The 12,874-nt window shown below is 38.5% G+C and overlaps 1 protein-coding gene and 3 non-coding genes across 4 annotated transcripts in view; 1 reads left to right on the top strand and 3 right to left on the bottom strand.

Moving 5' to 3' along the window:
* The window catches only part of rasgef1ba (RasGEF domain family, member 1Ba), a 40,750-nt gene that overhangs the window by 1,754 nt on the left and 26,122 nt on the right, over nucleotides 1–12,874 (top strand). The window lies entirely within an intron of this gene.
* Nucleotides 9,462–9,533, bottom strand: trnaw-cca (transfer RNA tryptophan (anticodon CCA)). The gene has a single exon. It is a non-coding gene; the product is annotated as a tRNA-Trp (tRNA).
* On the bottom strand, nucleotides 9,689–9,760 carry trnac-gca (transfer RNA cysteine (anticodon GCA)). The gene has a single exon. It is a non-coding gene; the product is annotated as a tRNA-Cys (tRNA).
* trnac-gca (transfer RNA cysteine (anticodon GCA)) lies at nucleotides 12,766–12,837 on the bottom strand. Its single transcript has one exon. It is a non-coding gene; the product is annotated as a tRNA-Cys (tRNA).

Genomic DNA, 12,874 nt, shown 5'->3' with positions numbered 1-12,874 from the left:
AACGTCACATTTGAAAATAATATTTTCAAAATAAAACCGTATTTTAAAATAATGAACGATTTCTTTTATTTTTTTATTTTGTGAAGTAAAAAAAAAAAAAAAAAAAGAAAAGGCAACTTTCTTCCCGAACCTTTCCAAAATTGTCCAAATGTATTTTCATTCTTGTCCAAATGTGATTTTGGCGGCCTTTAGAATGTCAAAGGAAAACATCTTCACATGCGTTCACAATGTGACGATTGCGCAAGGTTTTTTTATTTATTTATTTTTTTGCAAAGGCCTCTTTTACATAAGCACGCGCTTTTGACGAGTATCGTCCTCGGCTCGCCGTGTCAAACCGTATCGACTCTGACATAAGCGCACGACGCTTGCATAAAATATGTCACTTTTTGTTACGATGTTTTTCCCGCCTTGGAAATCGAATAGACATCAAGTGAATGTTGACGTCTTGTGGATTTTGAAGCAAACATTTTTTTTTTAAGTCCCAATTTAGAGTCACCCCGGGTTTTCACTGGATGCGGTTGCGGTGCGGTTGCGGTGCGGTGCGTCTTGACTGCGTGCTCCGGACGGGTCAATTTTTCTGTCAATCCACACCGGCTCCGCACAGCTGCGGTCCGGCAGCTCCGTCGCCGCCCACTTCCCAACGTGTCTCGCGGGACCGCGCGCGCGCGCGATCATGTGGCATTTCACAACGACAAACATACAGAAAGTCTGCTCAACAGAGAAGCAGAAAGATATGAGATTCCATGCAGCATCCTTTTTTTGGTTGTCCTTGTAAAGTATATTAATAACGAGAGTCGGGTCAGTGCGGGTCCACTCTTTATTTCTGTCTTCCGGGTCCGGCTGCCGCTCAGTACGGCAAGCGAGACGGGCACAACAAGCAATCGCGAACATCAAACTCACAATACATTACAGTCCTTATAAAAAGGATGTGCCGTGTCATATATTATTTTGTGGTTTTCCACCTCCAATATAAACCTCTCCTCGTCCATGTTCGCTGGTGTCTAAACCGTGAATGAGCACATGGCCCGGCGACGCCCACGTCACGTTTTGCTGAAAAACTTGCGAAATAGGAGCTGGCGAGTATTTTATTCTGAAAGGTAACCGGAAATTTATTTTGAAACTGCCTCGGTCTTCCTGTCGCGCTCGATGTGTTTTGTGCTAGCTTGCCATTTGCCGGAGGCCTACCGCTGCGGCGTCCGGCAAAAATAGAAAATAGGCTATCCTTGCGGAAGGCTTGCGGCACGCCGCAGGCCTTCCGCAGTCAACACGCAACGCACCCGCAAGCGGTGTAGACTGCACCATTCGAATGAATGGAATCTAATTGCTTGCGTCGCCGGACCGCACTGCAACCGCACCGCAACCGCATCCAGTGAAAACCCGGGGTCAGGCACTTCAAGTGTAGTACCATGTTGTGCCACAACATACGGGGCAGCACTGAGCAACCACTAAGCTCCAGTGAGAGTTGTTGTTGCCTGCACAGAGCAGCGACAAATCATCACAGACGAGCTCATATTCATATTCCGCCTTTTGATGGCTTTTTTCGGTCAAGAGACGACAAACGAGTCTGAAAGAGAAGGCCTTGGAATGTTAACGCGCACACGCGCACACACACGCGCACATACGTTATGTAACCGCATCAAGCCGATTGTGTGTGAACAAGGAAGTTGCGCGCGCGCGTGTGCGTGCACATAAACACTCAAGCACGAGGAAGGAATTAGCCAGCCGGGAATGTCACATACAGTATGAGGAACAAAAAAATGCAATAGATGCAAAGAAAATGATATTTGCATGTTTCCATTGATAATATTTCAACTTAAAAACCTCGTCAATATATATTTTAAATATTTTTTTTTTTTTAGGAAATGGCCACTTTTTCCTAAAAAAAATTGAAATAAAATAAAGGACTTTATTATATTATTATTTATTTATTTATTTATTTAGAAAAAAAGATTGTTTTTGTCCAAGTTGGGACTGCAAAAATATAATTGATCAAGTATTTTTCCCCTTGCAGTCCAATTACTGTTCTAATATTTAAAAAAAAAAAAAGTCAGTAACAACTTTTTTTTCCCCAAAAAAATGAAAGAATTACTTCATTTTATTATTATTATTATTATTATTATTATTATTATTATTATTATTATTATTATTATTATTATTATTATTATTATTATTATTATTATTATTAAAAGTTTGGTTTTGTCCCAGTTGAGACTGCAAAAATATAAGTGATGATTACATTGTATTTTTTCCCCTTGCAATCCAATTACTGTTCAAATATTTAAAAAAAATAAAAAAAAGTCAGTAACAAAAAAATGAAAAAAGGACTGTATTATATTATTATTATTATTATTATTATTATTTATTTATTTATTTATTTATTTTTAGAAAAAAAGTTTGGTTTTGTCCCAGGTGACACTGCAAAAAAAATAAAATTGATGATTACATTGTATTTTTTCACCTTGCAATCCAATTACTGTTCTAATATTAAAAAAAAAAAAAAAAAAAAAAAAAAAAAAAGGGTTTTGGGAACTAACTTTTTTTTCAGGAAAAAATTGCGATTTACTGACAAAAAAAAAACAATACTTCTCATAAAATTACATTTTTTTTGTTTAAAAAGAAGCTAGCATTTGCTTTATGGATGACACAATCATTGTCGGTGGTCCTGCTTGATGATAACAAACCTGGCCAATAGCATTAGAAGCCCCGCCCCTTTCTCGCGCTCCTGCAACCTGGCAGGCAGGAAATGAATTTGCTCGGTTGATGTTTGCTCGTCTGCATTAAGCCGATTAACCTCGATAACGCGCGGCATGCTAATCTCATTACAGCTCGGCTTAGCGTATGAATATCGAGCATTATTCTTTTGAGGACTCGCTTATGTAAGCGTTTCACTTTATGGACGCGTGACCTTTCAGCTTTCAACTGGAAGGTCATGTAATTCAATTTGCATCGCCACAAGCTAGCATGCTAACATCTTGTTTTTGGAAAATTGCTTCAGTCAGAATTTGGTTGTTCGACAAGGTCGAACATGCTAATGTAGCTTGGACTTGTTTGCTTCAAGTCACATGATCCCAAACTGCTTTTTTTTTTAATAAAAAAAAAGTACTTGTTTTTTTCCGAAAAAAACAAAACAAAAGGTATATAAACTATAGGGGGAGGGTGAATTCTTAAACAAATTTTGAAGTTTAAAAATGAGTTTTAAAATATTTGTTCGTAAGAGACTTTTTCCCTTCAAAAAGTGCCTTTTTTCCCTCTAATTAACAAAAAAATCTATTCAAAGGACGATGGAATATTTATTTTTTTTTTTTTTTATTTTAACGCTATTTAAAAACATGACATTTACTCTTGAAAATATCTTTTATTAATACAAATAAAATTTTGTAAAAATGTTTTTCTTATTTAAAATAAAGTGTCTGTTAAAAAAAATTGTCATCTCATTTACTGGAAAACAAAAATATTTATTAAACAAATTCCTAAAAAAATGAATAAAAAAAAAATCTGAATTTTTCGCTGTAAAAAAAAGCTGTTTTTGTAGAAAACATTCAAAGAGAATGTTGAGGAAAAACAAATTTTGTGCCTTCATTTTACTTTTACGCATTAATCGTATTTTTTAAAATTTCAAGGTTTTATTTAATCTAATGTACATTTTTAAAGAAATCCAACTTTCTCAAAAAAGGACTTTTCCCCTCAAAAAATGGCCTTTTTCTTGAAAAAAAAAAAGAAGAACAAAACAACTTTTTCACTCCTAAAAAAACTACAACTTTTTAGCCAAATTCCGATTCTAGTTTCCTGTGTATTTTTCCACATAAAAGAATTTCTTTTGTGTGAGGTTTCAAAAGTGTGTTGTGTGCGTGTGTATATGAGCTTGCGCGACTTGTATGTTCATCCTATTGTGATAATAACAATAATCATAATAACAACAAAGCTGAGGATGGGCTCATCGTGATGAATAACACATGAGGCGTTATATTACAATCACGCACGCACAAAAGCCGATTTGATGTAGCGTTTGTTGAACGGGTAATTGGACGAGCGTCGCCTCTTTTGTGCACGGCTGTGATAAGTGACGTCGTTTAGCTTTGACGCGAAATGATAATGTGACAGAAAAAAAAGTGAAATGACTGAAAATGTGTCTTAAATGACTTCTGATGTGAACATTGATGCTTTGTTCATCAAAAATATAGTCTATATATGTATATTAGTAACCAAAAGAGGTTGATGTTTTCTGTCAGTGTGTGTTGATTGGTTTGGAATGATGTCATTCATGTACGTGAAAGTGTAAAAAAAAAACAACAAAAAAAAACCATGAAAGACACAAACATGCAAATGAGAATGCAGACAGACAAACGTGTTTCTGATGTGGAAAGAAGCGAACGATGTGAAGAGTCAGCGTGAGGTCAAGACGCGTCCGTCCGTCCGTCCGTCTTTGCGATGAGCGAACTCCCATGACCACCGTGTGACTCGTTGTACGCCATCTGATCGAGATTTGTGTTACGCAATTGCAACTTATGCCAAGTTTACACAACAGCAAACCAGCGAAAACATCACATTTCAAACACAAACACAGACAAACGGGTGGAATGCCAAAAAAAAAAAAAAGTGGCTCTACATTTGTCTGGCCTCAGAAAAGCAAAAAATCCATAAAAAACATATCTTGCAAGAAAGCACATAACTACTTGTGGAACATTATAACAATAAAAAAACCAAACTTTTTAACCACTATTTTTTCTTCTATTATTACTTTTTTCTTTTCTCTCAAAAAGAGGGCATACATTCCTTTAAGTAACTTCATTTTGACTGTGATTGGCTGGCGACCAGTCCAGGGTGTCCCCTGCCTACTGCCCAAAGCCAGCTGAGATAGGCTCCAGCACCCCTCGCGGCCCTTGTGAGGAATAAACGGTCCAGAAAATGCATGGATGTATGGATGAACTTCATTTTGAAAAGGTTTGTATTAGGGTTGGAAAAACAGAAAAATAGAAAAAATAAAACCTTTTTAAAGAAATATTTAACTCCTCCCTTACTATTTGGTTTCTACAAAAAAACTAAAAACAACAAATAGAAAAAAGGACAAAAACATAATTTTCCAAACTTTTCACCTTAATTCATTTTCTATAAAAACAAGTAAAAAAAAAAAAAAAAAAAAGCAACATCATTTCCGGTAGAATTATCAGGTTGTTGTTGTTTTTTAAGAAATATCAACAACAACAAAAATTCAAAGGATTTTTTTGCCCTGAAAATGAGTACTTTTTCATCATATACAAAATATGCAAAAACCAAAAAAAAAAACTAAAAAAAAACCATGTTAATTCTTGAACGCATTTTCTTCTAATCTTTTCCATTGTTGAATTTAAAAATATATATATATATTCTTAAAAAAAAACAAAACTTGATTTGTCTTGATAAAATTTCGTTGGTTAAACATCTTTTTTTTTTTTTTTTCCTGTCAAAAATCATCAATATTTTGTCAATTTGCTGTGATAGTTTAATTTGAAGTAGTCTATATTTCTAAACAAAGTGTTTTGCCAGCTGCTGCATGGCACCGGTTGTCAGTCTGACACAGATTTGAACCCACAACCTTCTCAACATGAGGCCACCGAGCTAAAACCACAACTCGCGTGAACGTAGCATGAACGTTTAACTACGTGCGTGCGTGTGTGTGTTATGCGGCTCGTTTGCAAGGTGGTCTTGGCAGATGTTGGACCTCACATTGGATCCTCCAAACCACACGCTCACTCTTTATTAGCACATTATTCGCATCATATACAAACACCGGAATGAAAACACACTTACAAGTATAAATCAAGCACACAAAAAACAAAGCTGCTCAGACGAATTGCCAAACGTGTGTGTCTGTGTGTTTACTCGTCCGTTGCGTTTTGCCACCTGCTGGCAGTTAGCAGGTGAGAAGACGTTTAGAAACATGCTAACCAATCAGGAGGCGTTTAAAGAACTAGCAGTTGCCGCCAGTCGTGAAATGCGACACTAGACACACTTGACGCCTTTTGAATTGAACGGAAATGGTTCCTGCAGACTCGACACTGTGTGGTGGTGTCTCGGTGAAGCAGCATGTGGCTCATTGCCTGAGGTTATTCTCGTAGTGCTGAGTAACAATTGTATGTTGGCGGTGTCATGTTTACGAGTGCAAATCGACCCTGAAGTGGTCGCTTGGAAACAAAATGGTGGACATCAACAATCACCTCGCAGGGGGTGGAATGTGTCCCTCCGAGGTCACCGTGGCGACCCCCACCCCCCAGTCCCTCTTTTGGCAAGTGAGGAATGTCTGCTGCCCCCCAGGCCTGTTTTTTTTTTTTCCCTGCTGGTAAACTGATCCTGACCACACATGGAGGAGATCTCCTGTGGACCCCCTTACAACTACCCCCCCTGTCCTGTTACATGTGCTGGTCTAGGCCCAGGTCTTCTGCAATCTTTGAGGTTGTCTGTACATCCTAATCCTGATCTGTGTCCTGGTCCTGAGCTCCATCCTGCTTTCGGCCCAGCTTCTGATCTAGATATTGGTCCCAATTGAGTCCTAGACCCTTGTCTAAACTATACTTTGGTCCTGCCAAAGCTCTGGTCCCGTTCGATGCGTGGTACTGTTCTATGCAAGACCACTGTCCTGCTTTCGCCACTTCTTCTAGTCTATGTCCTGGTTCTGTCTAGGATCTGGTCCTGTTGTATGTTGTACTGGATTCAGGGCTGTGTTCCAGGTCACTCCAAACACTTTACCATTGAGAACTTTGGCTCGTTCGTGGCGTCCTGTTATTAGCATGAATTCTGACCTCTGGGTACTGATGGAATGTTCTGACCTACATTCTTTTTTTTTTTACGTAAACGCTCTTATGTAAGAAACAACCGCTTCCTCCAAAGCAAAGACCAAACATGGTCAGTTTCTGTGCCTGCATGGTGTGTAAATTTAGAACCTTTGATTTCCACTTTTAGCCTCTTCAAGTGCTTCCTGTTTTCAGCACATTAGGAAGTGAGACGTTAAGGTGAAAATTCCAATACGTAGTCTTGTCTATGTGTGTGCTGCCTAAAATGAAGACGGGATTTTTTCTTGTGTAGTCCTGAATGACCATCTGTGACAGTAATTGGGCCGTCAAAGTCCACCAGGCGATTTTCCACCGTCTGAGGTAGCCATGGTGAAGCCGCAACAATAATAACACATAGGAAAGTTTAACTCCTCATCATTTTGTAATAATACAGTAAATTAGATAGTTAAATTGATTAGATAGGTAGGTATACTGGGTAGGTTAGATAAACTGATAGATCGGTAAGTGACTGTGTTAATTGTATTGCTATTGGAAATAAATAAATAAATAGATAAATATTAACTCATTTGCTCCCAAATACGTATAAATATGTCTATTTTAAATATTACCATGCTCCCAAAGACGTATTTATATGTTTTTTGTTTTTTTTTATGCTGGAGCATAAAGAAGGGTTTGAGGCAGCCTCTGAACTGAAGAGAATGCTTCAAACAATGTTAGTTATTACAAAAATGGCCAGCACATAGCAGCAGAGTATAAGAGATCAACCTGAGCCATGTTGCAAAAAGCTCTTTTTCCCACTGTTTTAAACAGATTTTTGAATAATGATGAAACTTTGCTATATTCTAATCCTAATTGCTGAAAATGGAAACAAATAGAAATATATTTCTTTTTCCTGATGAAAGACGAGACTCTAATATTTGTTTTAGTAGGTTCCATGTTTTGATAACAATAGGACACAATATTCTGTTGGCCAGTCAAAATCCAGTAAAACAGCGAAAAATGTGCTGGGAGTGAATGAGTTAAAAATAATGAATACATATTAGCAGGACTGGACTGGCACAAATAATCAGCATTTTGACAAATAATCTGGCATTTTAACTTAGGCCCACCGGCCCAGCCCGATTCCTGGCCACCACATAAGCTCGACCACTGATGTTTATTGATTCAGTTTGATCTCTACATTGTAAATGGATGAATGGGCTGCTCCTTCTAAATTGTGGGCCAGTCTCTACGGGTAAAATGGAGTCAAATAATAACTGAATAGCACCACATCGGCCCCAAAGGACTCCAGCCCACCGGGCATCTGCCCTCTATGCCAGATGGCCAGTCCAGCCCTGCATATTTAGATGCGGTTGGAGGGTTTATAAAGTAGGCAGATTAGATTGTAAAAAAAAAAAAATAAAAAAATAAAAAAAAGTAGACTAGATTAGTAGGTACGCATGCAGATTATGTCGATCTGATATGCAGATTAAGTGGGTCTGTAAATACTGTTGAGGTACATGCAGTATATTAGATAGCTAGATAGAGATGGCCCATAGATTTTTGCGACGGTGAAATCATTGAGCAAGCGTGTGACTTTGAAGCATGGAAAAACAAAAAAAAACAAAAAAAACACGAGCCCATTTAGGACCTGACCCACCGCACGCCTCCCCACACATGTCCCTTCATCTCCAAGCGGCTGAATTGTGTCCGGTTTCTCACGGCAGATGTTGGAGAGGCGATGGCACGAGTTCAGCTCCTGGTTAGAGCGGCTTCTGCAAATTGGCGGCTGCTATTAAACATAAATCAATAAAAGTGGCAGGCAAATTAGAGGGGGGCCGTCTGTGGCGGTCTTGCGGTCGTTTGGGCGTGCCGCCCTGGTGCTGCAGCTGGGAAGAGGACAGATGTGATTAGTCGGTTGAAATAATGAAACTTTACTGGTGATCTGAAGTTTCCTTTTAATTCTCCTTTTCTTTGTCTCACACTACACAAACCTCTGACACCGTAAGAGCTGGAAAATAAAACAATCACGTTCACATTTCCTCAATACAGATAAAGTCAGGCTAATTATACTCACAAGTTAAACACAAACTTAAATCTACGTAAAGATAAGATCAATTGTTTACCTTTTTGCCACTTTCAACCAGACTCAGTAATTAAAATGTCGGATTCGTTGTGCGCGAAACTCTTCGATCCTCAAAGGTCTCTCACTCTCTACGACATCATACTCCCTTACCGCATTCCTTCAAAATAAAGCTCCGCCAAAAGAGGAAGCGTTCCAACACTGACAGAAATTTAGCAAATAAACGCATTTTTCCTTTACAGGTGGGACAATGGCAATGTGAAAGGAGGTAGCGGGAAGCTAGACTGTTGGTGTGAAGTTTAACACCTGGCAGCTTCCGAAACCTAACAATGCACTTGACACGTATTCAGAGCTACATTTTCACGGATGCGTGTCTGACTCAACATCACAAGGTTGTTCGTTCAAATCACATCAATCAGGGTCACTTTTATTTATTTATTGCAGATTAATAGTTGCATGTGTGGAAAGTCACAAGTTTCGGACATAGCAAACACACTTTGAGGGTTAAAAATTCTTCAGTTGTCAGGTTTCTAGCAGCTGGACAAACTATGAACAAAAAGCACAGCAAGAAATCTGGATTGCAAAGCGAGACATTTAGATTTACGCCACTATGACAATCATAAAAAGAGGAATGACCCTGACGTGATTTGAACACGCAACCTTCTGATCTGGAGTCAGACGCGCTACCGTTGCGCCACAGAGTCCACGCAGGCAGTTTGCTGGAATCTGGCACACTTGCAAAGCTGCTGCAGCAAACTAAACGAGCAGTGGACAATCTAGCAGTCCAAAGGGGAGTTTTCTTTCATAACCAACTGTGAATTCATGTTTTCATAACAACTATGAAAAAAAACTGAGATAAAGGGGACATCCGGATTTGAACCAGAGACCTCTTGATCTGCAGTCAAATGCTCTACCACTGAGCTATATCCCCAATAGATAAATGACTGTCTAAATAGCCTGAAATCAGTTTATTATATAACAAAAGGAACCAAAGACCTCTTGATCGGGAGTCAAATGCTCCACCAACTCAACTCAACTCAACTTTATTTATAAAACGCTTTAAAATCCGGCACTGATTAAATGATTTAGTGTTATAATTAAGTGTTACACAAACATTTCATCGCTGCTATGGGAAAAAACACTTAGATCCATTATTTTTTTCATTTTTTTTCTTTTTAGATTTTTATGTTTTTGGGAGGTTTGCATTCAGTTTCACCCCAAACACCCCCCCCCCCCACACACACACACACAAACGACAAAAATGGACATAAGTGTTTTTCATATAGTAGCATCGATTTGCAACAGCAAGGATAAAATGAAAATATTTTCAGAATTCTCATTCAATAATTGTACATGCAAATTATTACAGATAGTAGATTCTGAATTGTCTTAAAGTGCATAAACGTAAGAGAATAACTAAATTCATGTGAACAGTAAATGTCAAGTAAAATACACACAAAAAAATGCAATTAAAATTCAATTTTCTTATAAATTTATGGGAAAAAGACATTAAAATAATTGATTCATGGTTTTATAAATTGATATCAGGCTTGAAAAGAAAAATGGATTCAATATTGATTATTCGATTTTTGTTAAAGCCAACCCAAGTAACTAGTTGGTCAACAGATACAACCAGTTGACTTGGTCAACCTGGCTTTAGCATGTTAGCATGTTAGCATGACGTCTGATCATTCAGTCGTAGCACAACCTCCCTCCTGTTTACATTCCGGAAAGAAATCAGAGAGAAGTGTCGATTATCTGTCAAATGTTTCTTCCCTTTGAAACTTTGTAAACGATTGTAGCGCACTAAAAATCGACTGACTGTCAGCTTTACGATATCTTGACATTTTGCAGGAGCTTCAAGTATCTGTAAGAATTCCGTCAAAGTCTGCAGGTCTTTGGCTTGTGTCTGCTGTTGACATGCTGTCCAAACAAAGCCGAGGGAAAATTTGGCCGAGCATCAGGAAACAGCAGCAGGAATCCATCCTGGCATCCACAAATGATGTAACAGCGCTCGTCTTGACTCGCTGACCCGCTTGTCTAAGACTCGCACCATGAAAGCTGAAAAGAGCGAAAGCTCCGCTGCTCATTTTTTGCTTTCAGATTACAGCTTGAAAGCGCTAAAGTGCCACAGTTTAAGATTTGGTGACACAAATCTTCCATTCATTTCAATATTTGAAAGCAAAGTTCAATGAATTGAGTATAAATGAGAAATTTTGAATGCCTGTGTTTCGTTGTACTGCATCCGCAGACTAATTTGTTGAATTCAATAGTAGACAGTCAACACACAGTTATGTAACTCGTGGGGTGCCCCAGGGATCATTACTGGGGCCAGTACTTTTTCTTCTTTATGTGAATGATATTACAACTATTTCCATCCATCCATCCATTTTCTTGACCGCTTATTCCTCACAAGGGTTGCGGGGGGTGCTGGCGCCTATCTCAGCTGGCTCTGGGCAGTAGGCGGGGGACACCCTGGACTGGTTGCCAGCCAATCGCAGGGCACACAGAGACGAACAACCATCCACACTCACAAGCACACCTCGGGACAATTCGGAACTCCCAATTAACTCATTCACTTCAAAACATGAACCACCAAAAGAAAAATGTGTCTCTTCTTTCATCAGGAAAAAAAAAAACGAGAGCACGGTATATTTTGTAGCAATTAGCATTAGAATTAGCTAAGTTTCATCATTATTCACAAACCTGTTGAAAATACTGTGAAAAACAGCTTGTTGCAACATGGACCTGGTTGATCTCTTATACTTTGCTGCCACCTGCTGGCCGTTTTTTTTTTTTGTGTGTAATAAGTACCATCGCTTTAAGCGACCGCTCCAGGTCAGAAACTGCATCAAAGCCTTCATGCAAAAACTCTAGCATACAAAAACCTAAAAAACGTATAAATATGTTTTTGGGAGTGAGTGAGTTAACCTGCCGTGCATGTCTTTGGAATGGAGACCGGAGAAGACCCACACGGGTACGGGGAGAACATGCAAACTCCACCCAGAACCAGAGTCTTCAGAACTAGGAGGAGGACGTGCTAACCACTCGAGCACCGTGCCACCCTACAACTATTTCCAATACATTATTCATACAAATAAAAGCTTTCAAATTTGATGGAGTTTAACGGTCTCAAAATAATGTTTAAAGCCCATCATGAAATTTTACCAGTTAATATACAAATTAAATTTAAAAAATAAATAAATTAAGAGAAACAGATATTTTCTCCAAAACAAATTATAGAACAAAACAAAAAGAACGATGTATTTCAACTCAGTTTATGGAACAATCTAGATTGTAAAACAAAATCATCTCAGTCTATCTGTATTTTTAAAAACTTGATAAAAGCTCAATTACTGGAAAAATACATATAGCACAAGGACATACTTCTGAATTATTATATAGAATTGTCATATTGAAAGCTTCTTGACCGCTCGCTGTCATTTATTCTGTGTTGATTACTTTTTATTGTTGTTGTTGATCAGGGGCAGTTAACATAACCTTTTCATTTATGTATTTAATAGAATGAAATAAAATTGAATTGAATTGAAATTTAAGAAAAATAGTGAACCGAAGCTGAACAAGCACTTGATGGTAGCCGCTGTTTCATTAGCGTTCCCCCGGTGACGTTTTGCTTCCTGTTCTGCGCTGATAGAGCGAGATAAAGAGATAAGTGAGGAAATGGTGTCACTTCAAACCTGTCATCTCAAAGGACAATCAATTAACTCGTCGTCGTCCCTCCCGCCGTGAAATTCTTCTTCCCGTTGTGAGAAAAAGCAGGTCAGCGAGTGAAAGAGGAGGTTCTCGATAAGATCCAGTTTCCACAACAAACACAAACGAAGACCTAAAGACATTCTTGGAATTCTTTCTGGGCTTCCAAAATCGCAAATTGGGTAAGAAGGCTAATTATGTAAATTGTGACCAAAAGTGTTCCAAAGGGGGCATCCGGATTTGAACCAGCGACCTCTTGATCTGCAGTCAAATGCTCTACCACTGAGTTATACCCCCACGCCTTCAGATCTGCACCATGGCATCTTAACTGCAC

This window comes from Festucalex cinctus, chromosome 5 (genome assembly GCF_051991245.1).
Source record: "Festucalex cinctus isolate MCC-2025b chromosome 5, RoL_Fcin_1.0, whole genome shotgun sequence".
Classification (NCBI taxonomy): Eukaryota; Metazoa; Chordata; class Actinopteri; order Syngnathiformes; family Syngnathidae; genus Festucalex; species Festucalex cinctus.
The sequence above is the reverse complement of the archived record's forward strand: the minus strand, read 5'-3'. Positions and strand labels throughout refer to the sequence as shown.